This window comes from Schistocerca cancellata, chromosome 9 (assembly GCF_023864275.1).
Source record: "Schistocerca cancellata isolate TAMUIC-IGC-003103 chromosome 9, iqSchCanc2.1, whole genome shotgun sequence".
In the NCBI taxonomy this organism is placed as follows: Eukaryota; Metazoa; Arthropoda; class Insecta; order Orthoptera; family Acrididae; genus Schistocerca; species Schistocerca cancellata.
Genome location: NC_064634.1, coordinates 177142458 through 177160664, shown reverse-complemented (window position 1 = coordinate 177160664; position 18207 = coordinate 177142458).

Genomic DNA, 18207 nt, shown 5'->3' with positions numbered 1-18207 from the left:
CTGAAAGTCAGATTGCGTAGCGCTAAAAAAATATTATGTGTCACTTTAGTGAATGTTTGAGTACGTTCAGTTTTGCTCAGCTGTTTGAAAAGCAAATAGTGTAAGAGGTTTATCAGCACAGTCGTGTATAAATTCTTCTAAGGGGACGTTTCACAACAATTCCGGTAACGTAGCATCCAGGAAACGCAGCTACCGCTCTCCTGTATGCCTTTGTGGTAGCACATGTGGCCCTATGAGATGGTGATCAATAATACGACACCAGATACTAACAACGCATTGTTGTTGGTACCCTCGTATCACTGTGCTGTGCCAATTATGCGAATTCACTATACCCTCCTTCGTCAGATAGGCTTCGTCGGTGAACATTATTGCTCATGAAAAATGCTGGTCGTGGGTCTGACGCCGTAGGATAAAGTTGCAGAAGTCCAGCCTCTTCTGGTAGTCTTCCGGCGATAATGCCTGTACCTTCTGCATGCGAAAGGGATGGTAATGGCTTCTATGGAGTACTCGCGTAACAGTAGATTGTGACATTCCGACTGCAGTGGCGAGAGACCTGGTGCTTACTGTTCGGTCCTCCTCAACAGTTGGTAACACTTTTTCTTCGTCATCCGCACTGTACGTCGACGGTGGGCCACGACCACTAAATCCTGGAGGTGCTACACATGCACCATACTCTCTCAAGCACCTGTCCACAGAGTAAAACGTTTTTGCGGATGGAAGGCGCGGGCTAGGAAACCTCTTGTGATACAGTTGCCTTGCAATGCCAGCTCTTCCATCTGCAAGCCCGTAGGTGAGGTGGATGTCGGCGTATTCCTCGTTTGTGAAACTTGCCATGGTACTGCAGTAACACTGCGACGAGGCCGTTAGCAGCTGTCGACACAGCGAGTATCGGGCAGAGTGAGCAGCGCACAGGTGTTGTAAACACGTCATGCACGCCGCTGTTTTACTTCCGCCGTGGACGTCTCTTTCCGCTTACAGGTTACATATTCCCTAACATGGGACTGTACAGTCCGTTACCGCCAGCAACGTGTGATTCACAAGTTCTGATACAATTTCACACACATTGTGATGGGATTCGTTCTTTCTCGTATCCTTCAAACGCTGGCAGATACACATCTGCTCATTGGTGTGTCATGTGTTGTATCTATGGGTGAATGACATTTCGTGATCGTGAGGCTCGTCGGTATGTCGTTCAATGGTTAACAGGTGTTTTTGTTTTACGTACACAGTACACCGAGGAGAACGAAATTAACAACGGTGCGTCAAGTGTTACGCATAGCATCATGCGGTCCTCGACATTTTGAAAATCGGTAATGCTGGAATTCAGTATGGTGTTGATCCATCCTTAGCTTTGATGGCAGCTTCCAGTCTCGCAATCGTACGTTCATGGATCACACTATGAGGTGGGAGAATGGCGACGAAGAAAGAACAGGGAGCTCAGGGAGCTTTACACTAAAACAGATGTTGTTGCTGATGCCAAAACAAGAAGATTAAGATGGGCCGGCCACGTCTATAGAAGAGAATAGGGATCTTTACTGACAGAAGTCTCAGAGAATAAACCGGAAGGATGAAAATGAGATGGAGAGACCAGGTTGCCAAGGATCTCCAGGTGCTGGGAGCAAGGAAAGATGTCGAAGAAAGAATACCGTGAAAGAGGCTAGCTGATGAGCCCAAAAACCGACTGCGCTTTGTGGGGCCAGGAGAAAAAGAGTAGGTGCTTTTCTCATTTACCTACCCATGACCGTAGAAGGGTTTCTTATCAAGTTTGGGGATACAAGGGCGTTATATTAAAAGTAAAATTACGACTGTGTTTCACAATAAGTGTCGAGCATTCATTATATTATGTTTGTATATATGGTATTGTAAATTCTCATTTCTCTATTAAATCCTTATATCAATTTGGAATTCTTATATTTTATTCTGATCTTTGTTCATAAGGAAGACTTGGTGCATTTCATTGTGTGATAACGATCGTAGAAACATTCTAAACGCAGAAGTTCCGAACACCACGACGATCGCTCGACGGCAGGTTTGCCACAGCGATATTTCGTTGTATGACTCTCGAAATAGTTCAAATGACTCTAAGCACTATGGGAATTAACATCTGAGCGCCTAGAACCGCTCGGCCACCGCGGCCGGCGTATGAGTCTCAATAGGGAAAGAAACGTGGATAACTTTAGTGAAGATTTCACTAGCTGGCAATAATTTCGCGACAAACCACACATAAGGGATCCCTTTTTCGAAAACTGGTGCTTGCAACTGATTATGAATCAAGATGCACTACATGGATTTCACCGAAAAGTATTTCAATTACTTTTTCCATTCATTTATGTTTTTATTTATTTTTTAATTCATTCACCAGATATACAATTAGAAGATGAATAAAGAAAACATTATTTCAGTATTCATTGAAAAACATTTGTATAACAATTTTCCACAGTTTGTGAAGACATAAATGAAAAACAAATTAAAAATAATAATCTGGTTTCGAAAACGGGGCGCAAAAGCATGAATCTGCGACCCCAGCCACTGTGCCACGCCTTCGGATGGTTTGTTTCACTCGCTGGAACGCACGTAAATCACCTTGAAAGCTTTCACCGTGGTTTTCTCAGAAACACTTGAGTATCTGTGAACAAGGTGTTTATTTATTTTGACCCTCTTTGCACTGAGCAAAGATTCTGGGAAATCTCATTAAGGCAATTGTCGTATTCTCCGCGTGAGTGCATTTGAAATTTGAACGGTTATCTTTGTTTTTTTGAGCAAACATGGTAGTTAATTGGTCTGCTGCCATCCTGTTCCATTTATAATTTCCCGTGGGCTGGAGTAAGCGGATTTGTCTATCTCTTTCGTATTTTTTCTGTTGTGATAACTTCCCGTGTGTAACAGCGCTACTTACACTAATAATAAAGCAGTATGGGTTAGTTGCTCCCGTAATACGGAGACTGCCTCAATTTTCATTTTTACTAAAGAACTAACATATTTCCCGCAGCTTCGTCCACCTACACATTCAAGACATACACAATGTGATCAAAAGTATCCGGACATCTGGCTGAAAATGATTTACAAGTTCGTGGCGCCCTCCATCGGTAATGCTGGAATTCAGTATGGTGTTGATCCATGATACGGTCAATCAGGTGCTGGAAGGTTTCTTGGGGAACGGCATCCCATTCTTCACGCAGCTGTGCACTAAGGAGAGGCATTGATGTCGATCGGTGAGGCCTGGCACGAAATCGGCGTTCCAAAACATCCCAAAAGTGTTCTATAGGATTCAGGTCAGGACTCTGTACAGGCCAGTCCATTACAGAGATGTTATTATCGTGTAACCACTCCGCCACAGGCCGTGCATTATGAACAGATGCTCGATCGTGTTGAAAGATGCAGTCGCCATCCCCGAATTGCTCTTCTACAGTGGGAAGCAAGAAGGTTCTTAAAACGTCAATGCAGGCCTATGCTGTGGTAGTGCCACGCAAAACAACAAGGGGTGTAAGCCCCCTCCATGAAAAACACGACCTCAGATGATAAGTCCCATAGTGCTCAGAGCCAAAAACATGACCACACCATAACACCACCGCTTCCGAATTTTACTTTTGGCACTACACGCGCTGGCATATGAAGTTGGCCGAGCACTCGCCATACCCAAACCCTGTCGTCGGATCGCCACGTTGTGTACCGTGATTCGTCACTCCACACAACGTTGTTCCACTGTTCAATCGTCCCATGTTTACGCTCCTTACACCAAGTGAGGCGTCGTTTGGTATTTACCGGCGTGATATGTGGCTTATGAGCTGCCGCTCGACCATGAAATCCAAGTTTTCTCACCTCCGGCCTGTCATAGTACTTGCAGTGGCTCTTGATGCATTTTGGGATTCCTGTGCTATGGTCTGTATAGATGGCTGCCTATTACACATTACGTCTCTCTCGAAATGTCGGCGGTCTCTGTCAGTCAACAGACGGGATCGGCCTGTACGCTTTTGTGCTGTATGTGTCCCTTCACGTTTCCACTTCACTATCACATCGGAAACAGTAGACCTAGGGATGTTTAGGAGTGTGTAGGTCTCGCGCACAGACGTATGACACATAGGACACCCAATCACCTGACCACGTTCGAAGTCCGTGAGTTCCACGGAACGCCCCATCGGCCCTCTCACGATGTCTAATGACTGATGAGGTCGCTCATATGGAGTACATGGCAGTAGGTGGCAGCACAATGCACCTAATGTGAAAAACGTGTGTTTTTGTGGGTGTCCGGATACTTTTGGTCATACAGTGTATGTTGCACACGTCTCATCCTTCTCCCCTCTCTCTGAACATCTCTTGCTGTACCCGTCTCCCTGTGCAAGAGATGTAGAGTATTTATTTATTCCAGCCGGTAGCCGTAAATGAAATAATGTGAACTCTCTTTACAGTCTCCTATAGAGAAAGCGACGTGATGTCAGTTATCGTCCAGATTTTGTAGTCGGTAGTGCTCAGCAGTCCAAAGCGTTTCCAAGTGTAAGAAATTTCCTTACGCTGCATCGACTATTGGCGTGGCTTATCGCCATAGTACATGTACCCATGGCCCTTATAATACCTGTACGGCTTCTCTGTCCATCTCGTCCTCCTCTTTCCCGTCTTTGTCCATCTCCCCCTCCATCATCCATCTGTGAATGTCCTCCCCCTCACCTTTCTGTGTCCATCTCCATTACGTACGTCCATCTTATCCTTCTCCCTCCTTCTTTATGACAATCTCATCATTACCCTCTCTGTCGATTAAATCCTCACACTCCTCTCCTTCCATCGCCTCCTCTAACCTCTCTCTGTCTACCTCCCCTGTCTCTCTATTTCTGACCACCCCTTCTTTTGCCTATTGTCTCTCGATCTCCTCATCCCCATTCTAACTGCCATTTTCCTTCTTCCCATTCTCTCGTGCCACGTATTCCTTCCCCATCTGTCCATTTCGCCCTTTCGCCTGTCTCTGTCCATCTCTTCCTATCACGTCTCTGTGCACCTCCTCTTACCCTCATCTCTCTGTCCATCTCCTCCAGTACTATCTTTGTCAATGTCCTGCTCCCCTCTCTGTGTCTCTATTTCATCCTCCTCTCACTATCCATCTCCTCTCCCCTCTCTCCCTTTGCTGATCTGTGCCCTTCGGCATGTGCAGCCCATGCAATGCATGCTGATACTACCTATGTAATATGCTTGTTGTACACAAATGCCTAGATATTAGCGGTAGGAAACCCTTTTCACCTGTACATCGGCTTCTATGAGAGCCCATCACACTGCTGACCGCCTGATAGCAATTAGTACGTCTACCAGGTTCATCTGAAACTAACCGATTGGTTTCGGAGCACACGAAATGAAATGAAATATGCATTTGCCTAAGGCCTACTGGTGAACTGGTGCACGTTTCTTTTAGCTGACGTCACTTGAACGACTATTGTGTCAGTGAGCGTTAAATGATGATGAACAGAAACAAAACACCTAGACCCCAAGTGGAGAAAGTCTCTTACCCAGCCAGGAACCGAGCTTGAGCCACTGGCATTCTACGATGCTGATCACTTAGCTACCGAAGTGAACCTAGGAGCACATGAAGAACGTACACATATACACAAACATCCATTTATACAGGATGGTCAGAAAATGTCTGAAACGCTTGTATTCAGGTTGCACTGAGACATACTCGTAAATGCTGATAAAAAATTCGACTCGTCGGGAAACACTGCTCATGGTAGGGTGCATGAATGCGAGTGCACAACGCCTCAGTTGATATATATGAAATGATAAGTTCACAAAGGTACATGTATCACATTGGAACAACCGAAATAAAATGTTCAAATGTACCTACGTTCTGTATTTTAATTTAAAAAACCTACCTGTTACCAACTGCTGGTCTAAAATTGTGAGCCATATGTTTGTGACTATTAGAGCGCCATCTATCACAAAGCGAAAAAAGTGGTCCAACTAAAACATTCATATTTCTTTACGTACTACACGAATATATAATGAAAATGGGGGTTCCTATTAAAAAAAAACGCAGTTGATATCCGTTTGACCTATGGCAGCGCCATCTAGCGGGCCAACCATAGCGCCATCTGGTTTTCCCCTTCAAGCTAGACGTTTCGTTCTTTGTAGTTTTTTCGTTTGATGCTTATTTCGTGAGATATTTGGCCCTGTCACTATCAATGGACCACCCTGTATACATAAAAATTCTACTCACTGTAACCGCCCTACATGTCCCAGCATGCTTATAGCATGATTTGGGAGGAGCACGAGCAGGAAGACAAGAAGTCTGATGCTGCCATGGACATGGACAAGAGAACTTATCTAGAAGTAATAAAATGCCTATCTGGAAAAAGAGAAGGAAAGAATAGTTGAAAAAGACTACAGTCATGATTTACAATCTTTACCTTTCGTTCTTTTTATTTTGCTTTTCTTTACTATCTTTTATCAATCCATTTGTCTAACTTTTTAGGCGCTTGTGGTAATACTGAACACGTGCAGCCAAGAACTGATTACAAATTGTCAAGTTTTAATGAAAAATTCTGCACCGTGATACAGAAATGATGAAATGGAAGTTCCACTGAAGTGGTGCACGAGATATGAGCTACAGGGTTGAAGCCTCAGCGGCGGTAGAGAGATGCAATGAAATTGCTTTTTTCCCTTATGCTTCAATTCGCGTTGCACGTGTATCGGAATTACCACAGGTGCTGCGTGACAAGCACCGCATAACTGCACAACTTTAGCACAGATATTGCCATCAGGCAGCCCAAGAGGGGTACTGAGAGCCGGCCCGGCAGAGACCGCGTGCGGTAGGCAACGGCCACGTGCGGGCGGATCAGCGTCACAGCAGATTAGGACTGGCGGGCCGCTTTGAAGCCGACGTAATAGGGGGCGGGCTGACGGCGGGCGCGCGACTTATCTGCGTCCCGTGCTCGGGGAAATTGCTCCCTTTCACCGAGATTTCACAGTCTGAAACTTCTGACGGGCAGTCAACGATTCCGCTGCCATTAAGCGTTTCAGACTGCTTTAACTGACCAACGGTTCTCTCACGTCATACTTAACGATTTAGATAATCACTACAACGTCCCTGACACATTTTACCAAATATTTCTTTTTTCATGTGGCGAGGAGAGAAACCATTCTAAATTCGTGGTGAAACTACGTTAGTTATGCTTGTTAGAGTCTCTTATGTGGAATGGTTGAAATACTGAAATAAAAGGAAATTTTAAATATCATCAGCCAATCGAAATAAATGGGTTAGGAGAGCTGCTGTTGGGGGAAATTTAAGGTAATACCACAAGCTAGAGTCTTCTTCTGTAGTGTTCAAGATGAAGATTTCTGTACAGCAGATTTTTTTTCCCCGTCAGTTCTCTTCACTCTTTCGTCAATGTTTTAAACTCACAAGGAGACGGCACGACCGTGGGGTCGGGGATTTGTCCGCAATTTTGTGTGGTGAAAGAGGACCCCTAACACCTCACGTGGTTAAAATATTAGGACGAACTACTCGGAAAATCCCGAGAAAAATCGATCCAAAGTTTCTTAGGTGCCATATGAGTATTGTGGTGTGCGTACTGTAAGACCTTCGGTACACACACCATCAGATTATTTGACTTGTCGCTCTAACGAAGTAGGCGAGTGTCAGCAATATGTCTTGTGGTCTTATCGTGGCGGGTTTATCTTCTGCCGTTAGGTCAGACGATAGAAATGCCACTTGCACGTTTAGAGTAGCAGATTGACGGTGACCAACTTTAAACAGAACTTGATTAATTTTCACACACAGTTATTAAAATAATAAAAAGCATAGACATTACGTAACTTGATTCTGGATGCTGTTTACAAGTGACAATCTAAAGTTCTTTTTGTCTTGGTACGTTAATCTTATTCTCACATATCTCTGATACTTGACAAAGTGTCTATTAATTTATGTTCATGGCTATGTACAGGACTATGATAATCTTCTTAGGTGCAGACTGAAATTTGACTATAGACTGGTACAGACTAATGCAGACTGGTACATACTGGTGCAGACAAATGCAGACTGACTAATCGGAGGTCTGTACACTCGTTATAATACCTCGCGCATTCAGGTATCACTGCGCGAGTGTGGTCCGTGAGGAGAAAAGGTTCTACGTTAGCAGCAATCTCATTGGCTGCGTTACATATTAATATGCGGATCAGCAGAAGCAGAATTGGGTCCATTTCTAAGGCAGCGCCATCTCGTAGTGCGGAGAGGGACGAGCGCTGCGCCAGCGCTGTTGTGCTTAGCGGGGTGCGCTCTAGTGGGAAAGTTGTGTATGCGCTGACTACACGGAACTATGTACACAACAAGTATAAAATGTTAATTCAGTGTCGAGCCGCCGTCTGGCGTACATGGTTAGCGCTCAGACCCTTATGCCAAAGGTCTCGGGTTCGATTCGTCCTCTGGCACTTTCTTTTTTTCTTCTGTTGCTTGGAATTGCAGCGCATTGTTACAGGAGAATCGTGAAATTAATTCCTGGGAAAATTGTATAAAAATTCATTATATAGTTCACCATCAATTACCGTCACCAATATTCCGAGACATGATTCAATATGCCCGGTTTGCTTCAAAATTGTCAGAAACTCGAAACATTTTCGTAAATGTTAATGGGACATGTTTTGTACAGATTTATTGCAAACGCTCTGTGATTGTAAAAAATCCGCTTTTATATGTTGCGCAAGATGTCGCAGAAATTATTGCTTCGTTTGGTTTTACGATAATTACCACTGTGGTTCTTGTTTATAATTATTATATGTATAAAAATTGAACGTTTTCCAACCGACTTTGTTATTCTGATTAAAAAGGCAATGTTTCTCCTCATATACTTTACAATGAAAAATGGAAAACCCACCGCCATGTGTTGTGTTGTTGGACAAAAAGAAGATAATTTTTATTCAGTAATGAAACTAATTTGTTAAATATAATGTAGGTTTGGGAAACTTTGTGAATAATGGTGGAATAACCAAAGAAAATGAAACAGAAGGAAAAACAAAGTGCCAGAGGAGGAATCGAACACGAGATCTCCAGCGTAAGGATCCGAGCCTTAAACACCTAGGCCAGACGGCCGCTCGGATCTGTGATAAAGATTTATACTCATAAGATTTTTTCCGGGATTTTCCGGGTAGTGCGTCCTAATATTTTAACCACGTGAAGTGTTAGGGGTACTCTTCCACCACACAGAATTGCGGACAAATCGCCGACCCCACGGTCGTGCCGTCTCCTTGTCAGTGTAGGTCGTAGGATATACACTTTCTGACAGTTGAGATGCCGAGGTGGGCAGGAGGAAACCAAATGAAACTTCAGGACTTGAGTATCTTATGTTCTTTCGATGTTTATAAAATCGAATCCAGTTTACAAAGAAACTTGGTGGCACGAGCTCAATAGTAAGTAAAGACACTGGCCCCACCCCCCTCCCTCAAAACCAGTGGAATCGATGCATACGAAGAGCTTCAAACCCGCTGTATCCCCTCCTGGGCAAAGCTAGGTCACAACAATAGTATCTGTTCCTTACCTGGACACTGGCTATGGGGCAGAGTTGACATTCTAGCTGGCCCAGACATGTTCTATATGCGACCCACTATGTAACATAGTGGGTCGCATATATTGGTATTAAGTCAGAATCACTAATTATTGTAAAATTTTCACAATACTCTTTTTGCTTAGTACTGTGATGGGTGCACGGTGGCAAAACCTTCGGAAAGCAATACCCAGCTGGTTCAAACTGGCCAATTTTCTGGACTGTCCGGGACAATGACTTTTGGTGGCCTGACTTTTGTATTCCACCTGGAAGGCGGTGCGTGGGTAGGAGCAGGAGCAGGGAAAATACGTCGGTACTGTACGTAAGTAAAAGTGGTTTCCTGGAGCCTGAATATATACGCAGAGGCATACATAACTTGTACAGATGAGCCCAGTCTCAAGCTAAAGCGAAGTGTCCCGCTCTTGATCAAGTGGGGAGAATCTGTAGCGGAGCTCGTAAACTTGTAAATTATGCAGTGTTCATTGAACGTTTAGGTGATAACCTTTTTCTTCAGTGGTTGACATCTCGCTTCCACGCTGCCATCCGTTGTATTACTGTGGTCTTCCCACTTTCCACAGTGACGCCCAGTACCTAGCACCGTTAGCACCGCCAGAGTTACTGTTCTTCAGAATTTGCTAGACCAGGATAGGGCAGACACCACAGCGTTCATGGTGATGTTGAAAGAGGATTGGAGGAACTTAGTATCAGTGTGTAAAAAGTCAACTAGTCGCACAGTAATGTCACAGCATCCACTTTCTTCCTCGTATCTTTCCTGTCGTCACCGAACTCAAGGCTCCTTTCAGGTGTGGAATTGCCGGCCATTGTGCCCGAACGGTTCTAGGCGCTTCGGTCCGGAACCGCGCTACCGCTGCGGTCACAGGGTCGAATCCTGCCTCGGGCATGGATGTGTGTGAAGTTCATAGGTTAGTTAGGTTTAAGTAGTTCTAAGTTCTAGGGGTCTGATGACCTCAGATGTTAAGTCCCATAGTGCTCAGAGCCATCTGAACCATCAGGGGTGGAAAATCAGAGTCAGTGACACTTTCTCTGATATCGTCGTCGTAATTCTACCCTTACGGAAAAAAATCGTGACACCAAGAAGGAAATGTGCAACATAAACGAAAGTTGGTGTGTTTCTATACCTGAAAGATGATGTATATTTAAATTTCACCCCAGACGCATAATATTGGTGCTAGTTTGTTTTAAACACGTTCTGTAACAGTCATGAGCGTTAGTTACATTTGCACTTGGACGTGGCGAGGTGATGTTAGTCTCGAACGCTTTTAAAGCGAGGAAGACGGAATTAACAACATGTCAATGAGCTTGAACGAGGTCCTGTGATAGGGGTACGAGAATCTGGATCATCTTGTGTAGTAAGACATGTCAGGTATGTAACAACTGTATATGATTGCTAGAAGCGGTGGTCACTGGAATCTACGGTCGCAAGAAGAGTGGACGCCGGATAGCTCGTAGCACTACCGAGATGGAAGACCGTCGTGTTCGGCGTATGGCTTAGCACATCGTACTGCGTCTGTAGCCGCGATTTGAATAGCAATTGGCACTACAGCGACACAACGAACTGTTTCAAATCGGTTACTTCAAGGACATCCCAGAGTCAGACGACCTGTAGTGTACATTCCACTGATCCCAAACCACCACCATTTGCGACATCAGTGGCGTCAGGCGAGAGCTCATTGGAGGTCCATTGTGGTTTCCCATGAAAGCTGGTTCTGCCTCGGCGCAGTGATGGCCGTGTGTTGGTCAGGAGGCGGCCGGTTGAGGGCATGCCACTAACCAGTCTGCGTGCCAGACACATTGAGCCTACACATGGAGTTATAGTCTGGGGTGCGATTCCATATGGCTGTAGGACCACTCTCGTGGTTATCCCACGGCCCCTGAATGCACACCTGTACGTCAGTCTAGTGATCCGATCGCGATTCATGAACAGTATTCCACGGTGCTTATTCCAACAGGATAACGCTCGCCCGTATACGACTGTTGTAGCCCAACTTGCTCTACAGAGTGACGACATGTTGCCTTGGTCTTCTCAATCACCAGTTCTGTCTCCAATCGAGCACATATGGGTCATCATCCGATGACAGCTGCATCGTCTTCCACAAACAGTACTAAATGATCCTTTATTGACTGAACAACCGCAACAGGCATGGACCTCCATTCCATAAACTGGCCTCCGGCACCGGTACAACACAGTGCATGCTTGCTTGCATTCAATATTCTGACGTTTACACGGGTTATTAACGTACCAGTACTTCTCAGTTGCAATAGTTAATGTAACCCTGTGATCTTGCAGTGTTAATCACTTAATATGTTACCTAGACAAATGTATTCCCGAAATTTCATCACTCTATATTAATTGTTTTTTTGATGTTGCGATATTTTTTTCCATCAGTTTTTGCATAGTTCCTTGACGAACCTGAGATACATTGATTTAAACACTCGTCTGTGTCTTTAGTTTCTTGAGTTAATAGAGCTTCCGGTTCCTTTACTATATTTGATAGGAATGACTAGAATAAGCATGCAGCGAGGTCATAATACGTGCCACTTGGAAGCTCTTTTTCCTGTAGATGTGTTTAAAAGTGTTGTATTTTCATGGAGAGGTGTGATTTCTTCACTAGCATCGCCACAGCGATTGTTACAAGACTGAGAACATTACGCATCGGGCTGCATTTAGTCTTCTGCCGGAAATTTGTCTTTTGCCGCTCATTTTTGCAGCGAAATCTCCGAGATTCCACAGCAGCAATTCTAAGGCGTACGGCTAACACGAGGCCATATCCCAAGCACCTATCAACACGATTTTTGAGACTTTTTCTTCTTTTGCCCTAAAATGAATGTAAATGTATACCGTTCTTGTTCTAACTGTATTTTTACAGATGGGGAATTATGGTTCCTTTCCACTTCTTATAACACAGTTGTGAGCAATACAAATAATCTTCAGCGTAGAAGCCACAAAAAAACTTTGGAAAACTAGTGGGAACGGCTACCGCATGACTGAATGTCGCTGGGCACGTGCCATTGTAAGGAAAGTCTGTAAGAGGAACAGCGACTGGTGAGGAATCACTGTAGCACTGATACAGTCCGCAAATGGGGACATCCACTGAAATAAGCGACTCCCTGATAGGGAAGACCATTACAACCCAGCTGCTGCGAATGAGCGTTACGGAAACGGTGGAGATCGTCGGCTGCTAGCGTGATTTTGTAGTGAGCATCTGTGGAATGTGGTTAAAGAATGGTGAAAACACGAGTAGCCGATAAGATGTTGGACGTCCATGTCGCATCACAGAAACTAATTCCCACTAGAATGAGATTTTCACTCTGCAGCGGAGTGTGCGCTGATATGAAACTTCCTGGCAGATTAAAACTGCGTGCCCGACCGAGACTCGAACTCGGGACCTTTGCCTTTCGCGGGCAAGTGCTCTACCAACTGAGCTACCGAAGCACGACTCACGCCCGGTACTCACAGCTTTACTTCTGCCAGTACCTCGTCTCCTACCTTCCAAACTTCACAGAAGCTCTCCTGCGAACCTTGCAGAACTAGCACTCCTGAAAGAAAGGATATTGCGGAGACATGGCTTAGACACAGCCTGGGGGATGTTTCCAGAATGAGATTTTCACTCTGCAATATCCTTTATTCAGGAGTGCTAGTTCTGCAAGGTTCGCAGAAGAGCTTCTGTAAAGTTTGGAAGGTAGGAGACGAGATACTGGCAGAAGTAAAGCTGTGAGACCGGGCGTGAGTCGTGCTTCGGTAGCTCAGTTGGTAGAGCACTTGCCCGCGAAAGGCAAAGGTCCCGAGTTCGAGTCTCGGTCGGGCACGCAGTTTTAATCTGCCAGGAAGTTTCATATCAGCGCACACTCCGCTGCAGAGTGAAAATCTCATTCTGGAAACATCCCCCAGGCTGTGGCTAAGCCATGTCTCCGCAATATCCTTTCTTTCAGGAGTGCTAGTTCTGCAAGGTTCGCAGAAGAGCTTCTGTAAAGTTTGGAAGGTAGGAGACGAGATACTGGCAGAAGTAAAGCTGTGAGACCGGGCGTGAGTCGTGCTTCGGTAGCTCAGTTGGTAGAGCACTTGCCCGCGAAAGGCAAAGGTCCCGAGTTCGAGTCTCGGTCGGGCACGCAGTTTTAATCTGCCAGGAAGTTTCATATCAGCGCACACTCCGCTGCAGAGTGAAAATCTCATTCTGGAAACATCCCCCAGGCTGTGGCTAAGCCATGTCTCCGCAATATCCTTTCTTTCAGGAGTGCTAGTTCTGCAAGGTTCGCAGAAGAGCTTCTGTAAAGTTTGGAAGGTAGGAGACGAGATACTGGCAGAAGTAAAGCTGTGAGACCGGGCGTGAGTCGTGCTTCGGTAGCTCAGTTGGTAGAGCACTTGCCCGCGAAAGGCAAAGGTCCCGAGTTCGAGTCTCGGTCGGGCACGCAGTTTTAATCTGCCAGGAAGTTTCATATCAGCGCACACTCCGCTGCAGAGTGAAAATCTCATTCTGGAAACATCCCCCAGGCTGTGGCTAAGCCATGTCTCCGCAATATCCTTTCTTTCAGGAGTGCTAGTTCTGCAAGGTTCGCAGAAGAGCTTCTGTAAAGTTTGGAAGGTAGGAGACGAGATACTGGCAGAAGTAAAGCTGTGAGACCGGGCGTGAGTCGTGCTTCGGTAGCTCAGTTGGTAGAGCACTTGCCCGCGAAAGGCAAAGATCCCGAGTTCGAGTCTCGGTCGGGCACGCAGTTTTAATCTGCCAGGAAGTTTAATTCCCACTAGTTTTTGTAAAGTACTTTGTTTCTATAAACTCAGGTCTTTGATTTTTTTGTCAGAGCGTTTACTAAGCGTTAAAACTTTAGTGGATGTGTAACATACGTACATCTTAATTGACGATTACCAGTGTGCATGACATACTTACTACATGCACAAACATTATAATACGCAAGTTTAAAATCTAATTTTTGTTATTTGGACGTCCATGTCGCATCACAGAACGTCGATGTCGCAGGCTTGCCTCTCTTTGTACCAGGATAGTCACCAATATGTTCCAGATATGATCACAGAGTACAATGCTCATGCACTCATAAATGTTTTGGGGCACAGTTTGCAGCATATGTTGTTGAGCATCGGGCTCCGCAGCTGAAGACCTCAACGTGTTCGTATGTTGACCCAACGGCATCATTGATTACGACTGCAGAATAATCGAGAATGGACTCTAGATCAATGGAAACGTGTCGCCGTTGGATGAAAACGTTTCTTGTTTCAACACATATGCCGTCGTCAGGAAGATTGTCCGCCCCCGGTACCCGAGTGGTCAGCGCGACAGACTGTCAATCCTAAGGGCCCGGGTTCGATTCCCGGATGGGTCGGAGATTTTCTCCACTCAGGGACTGGGTGTCGTGTTGACCTAATCATCATCATTTCATCCCCATCGACGAGCAGGTTGCCGAAGTGGCGTCAAATCGAAAGACTTGCACCAGACTAGCGGTCTACCCGACGGGACGCCCTCGTCACACGACATTTACCAGGAAGAGTGGCTGCTCGAGAGATCTACTATATGTCAGACGCAGGTCGACAAGGACATTATAATTGTACGGAAGACATTCACCATGGATTGCATAGGAACTGTAGTAATGATACAATTCACATGGGCAAATGAGGACTGAAGACATTCACTGGTGATTCCATAGGAAATGCAGCAGTGATTCAGTGCACCTTGGGAACTGTGAACTACATGAACATCATTGTGGACCACCTACATCCTTTCACGCTTGATGATGAAAGTCTCCTTTAAAAGATACCTTTATTTTGGTATGGATTTTGAACTCGTACTGACGTGGTTGCAACTTTACTGTTGATTATGAATGACTGTGCATTCCCAATTGGAAGGGAAGCCAAATATATCTGCCTGCGAGATACAATATGAGTTTGGCCCTGTGTTATAATCTTTTTAAAAAAAATGAGCTAACTGATTGAGTCCTGAACTTTACTATTCCTCTTTAATTGAAAAAAGTTGTCCATGTGCGTAAACGATCAGCCTAATAATGCTGTTCACGAAATGGGCCCTGTGCATAGATAATTATTGTAGGAAACTGATCCTGAAATGAAAATATTTTATCTCCTAATGTAATTGATTGAGAACACAGTGACTGCTGCTCTCTGAGCGTCAGCTGCAAATTTCTAACTAACGTTGCTGAGAGCTTACTGCAATTGTTCCAGGCAACAAGTAAACTATTTGACACACTTCATTGAGTAAGACACTCTCTAAACAAAAATGACTTGGATCGAGGATGTGGACAATGCTCTTAGGTGAAATATTCTTTTAACAAACTGTTTTTAAACTACGTAATATATTAATCATACATAATTCATGTTACAACTCTCATTAGTGTTAACAAAAGATAACACTGATATCAAACTCTTATTCTCAGAAATGTTAGACAAATAACGAATAAACATTATATCTAATTTCATTCTAAATCGCTAATCGAATCTTGCTCCTCTGCTTCACAATATTCAAACAAAAATCATTTTACTTAAACACAGATGCATTTAACTTTTCGTCTGCATTGTGTAATGGATCTGGGAGATGTTATTTTTTTTACCGCATTTGTCGATACCGAATTGTAAATGTTTTCTTATATTTTTGTCAGGATTTATTATAATTTGTCTTATTATATGTTAATTTACTTCTGTTTTTGAGAGTAAAAGCATATTGATTACTATTAGAAAATGTATCGAAGAATAGCAAAGAGACTGATTACAACTGGAAGATTGTGTGTGGTGTAAAACATCTTTGACATAGGAGTCGTCTTTGACTGTACTTAGTCGGCAGCTAACTCTTGGTGTGTGTTGACCATGGTGTTGACGGAAGAACAATGTGAAGGTCGCCGTCATAAATAATTTTGAAGTATGTTACTATTATTTGTGTATTAACTAAAAAAAGAAGAAACTACATTTGAAGAAACTGTATTTGAAACACCAAAATGAGAGAAACACGTTGAACCACGTCAATTCTGCGACCAACAAAGATGCATTGTGGAATCATACTTAGACAACTGAAGCCAAGACTATATCGCCGTGTAAACGTTTAATGGAAAAGTACTGTCACGAAATATGGCAAATTTAAGTAAATAAAAAATAGTGAGCATATTTTCAACTTGTGTCTTAGCCGTATTTCAATTGTGGGCGTCAGCCGGGATAACATTTGCCGTATTTCAACTGGGGGCTCAGCAGCCGGGATATCGTGTTCACGAGATTTTCAACAGTGCTACGAGGAAGAAAATTTTTGTGTGTTAATACCAGTTTCTTCAGAATGTGTGTTACAGTGTTTGTGTTCATCGGGAAGTAAAAGTTTTGGAGAAGAAATGTTTCAGCGAAAAATATAATTTTCGACAGAAGAAGTAATTTCAAGAATTTTGGTCAACAATCACATAGATGGAAAACGTGGTTTTGCAACAGTAGAAGAGTGTTCCAGATAAGTCACGAAACCATCGTATTTTGTTAAAACAATCTTTTTATCTTGTTCTGTATTGTTGTGTATAAATTTTTGTTCTTCACAATGACTTATGAGATTTTCGAGAGTATTGTGCCTAAAGTAGAAAGTAGTAATTTAATAGACTTCGAACATCAGGACAGGTCAAATGAAAGTGAAAGAACCGATAAGTTTGATTTAAAAAGTTTTCTTGTAAATTTCACGAAAGAAATTAAACAAACACTTGACGACAATAAGACTTACTGGGATGAAAAAATTGATAACATTTTGTTGCAAGTCCAAGCAGTCAATACCCAAGTGGGTGATCTTTCGAACAGAGTTGGCAATGCTGAGGAAAAAATTGAATCTGTGGAAGCAAAAGTAAATGAAATTGATGCTAAATTGAGCGGTGAAATTAATACTGTAAAAAATGAGTTACTGGCAGATAGGGAAATAAATTTAATTGATTTTAATGACATTAAAGGGGAAATTAAAAATTTGGATGAGAATACAAAAGTTTTAGTAAAAAATGTAGAACAAAAAACTGACAATCGTTTGGTTACTTTAGAAGAAAAAGTAGAATGCAATGATTTAGAAAACATAAAATCTGTCAAAGAACTTAGCGAAAAAATTGAAAGTTTTAACATTGAATTTCAAAGCAAAAATTACAATTTCAACACATGTAATCTTGTATCTAATATTCCAGTGAAGCACTTTTCGATAGATGGACCCTTACATCCCGTAGATTTTATGCAGTATTGTAAGGATTGCTTTTTACCTCACTCACCAGATGAAATAAAAATTAAATTTGTGAAAAAATTCTTGGAAGGGGAAGCTTTGACTTGGGAAAACCAGATTGTAACTTTGGGGATGACATTTTCAGAATTTGAATCAAAATTTCTGGAAAATTTTTGGGATGATCTTAAACAAAATAGAATCAAAAGTGAATTTTTGAATGGGCGAAACTATAGAGAATCAGATGGGAGCATGAAACAATTTTGCAAAAGTGAACTTCAAAAACTTATTCATTTAACAAAACCTTTGGATGACTTGATCAAAATTGATACCTTAAAGAGAAGATTGCCATCAGCAATGCAGTTGAGTTTAGTTCATTGTCCTGATAGTAATGTAGAGCAGTTTCTCAATTATATTGAAAAGTCGGATAGGGTAACAACAACAACACACAGTGGGTTTACTCAGAAAGGTAATGGTCAAAATTGGGGAAATGATAA